At 42.2% G+C, this 931-nt stretch overlaps 2 protein-coding genes across 2 annotated transcripts in view; one reads left to right on the top strand and one right to left on the bottom strand.

Annotated features, from left to right (window-relative positions):
• Positions 1–468, top strand: part of LOC107753849 (pyruvate dehydrogenase (acetyl-transferring) kinase isozyme 2, mitochondrial-like) — a 14,114-nt gene extending 13,646 nt beyond the window's left edge. Inside the window, exon 12 of the transcript XR_001641514.1 lies at positions 458–468. The gene's annotated coding sequence lies outside the window, so the exon portion shown is untranslated. The remainder of the gene's footprint in view (positions 1–457) is intronic.
• LOC107753860 (CD209 antigen-like protein C) overlaps positions 1–931 on the bottom strand; it is a 10,386-nt gene that overhangs the window by 4,533 nt on the left and 4,922 nt on the right. The gene's annotated exons all lie outside the window — the stretch shown is intronic.

Here is a 931-nt window from a genome sequence, read left to right as displayed (position 1 = left end):
TCTACTAACTCTGCACATCTAGCCTTAGCAATATCCGCCCACTCTTCTTTGCAGAACTGCTCAAGTTCAGTTCAATTTGATGGTGAGCGTTTGTGAACTGCAGTCTTCAAGTCATTCCACAGATTTTCAGTGGGGTTTAAGTCTGGGCTCTGACTAGATCATTTATTCACCTTTTTCTCATTCAACTACTGTGTGTCAGTTCTGCTGTGTGCTTTGGGTCATTGTCATGCTGGAAGGTAAACGTTTTTCCCATTGACAACTTTCCTGACTTGTGCCTGTCCACAACTTTATCCCGGAGATCTTTTGACAGTGCCTTGCCAACCATAGTTGATTATTTGCTTCAGTTGCACTACCAAGGAATTAAAAATGCTCCAGGAAAGCTCTTTTCATGCAGTTCTAATCAAAATGATCACAGCTGATCACAGTTGAAAGTCAAATGGATTTGTGTGCCATTGAGAAGGTGATTAGCTACCCCTGATTGAGTTTACAAGCCATTTTTAGGAGGGGGGGTGATCCTTTTTCCAACTCAGTGATTCTGTTTTTTTTTCTTTTTCTTTTTTTCTGACATGTTGGTGTAACCCTGGGTAAACTTGGGTTAATTAAGCCTTTACCCTGTGGATGAGAATCCAAAACAAGGACTGGTGGGAGGTTGTCCTGCTCCACTTCACAGTTGCCGAGTGAAAGGAGAGTTTTATAATGACAGGACACGCATTTATACAACACTTTATTCAAAAGGAAGAACCGTTCGTTCCGCGCGTCATACGTCATTATGTTCCTATTCCTGCGTCATTGCACATGCGCAGTCCTTTCAGTTTCGGGGTTCAATCCGATCGAGTGTTTACATGCACTCTCAATCGTATTAGAAAAAGAAAGTGACGTGACATGTGGCCAAGTATGGTGACCCATACTCAGAATTAGTGCTCTGCATTTA

This window comes from Sinocyclocheilus rhinocerous, unplaced genomic scaffold (genome assembly GCF_001515625.1).
Source record: "Sinocyclocheilus rhinocerous isolate Xijiao unplaced genomic scaffold, SAMN03320098_v1.1 scaffold612, whole genome shotgun sequence".
NCBI lineage: Eukaryota > Metazoa > Chordata > Actinopteri > Cypriniformes > Cyprinidae > Sinocyclocheilus > Sinocyclocheilus rhinocerous.
Note: the sequence above shows the minus strand (reverse complement) of the source record. Positions and strands in the feature narration are given on the sequence as shown.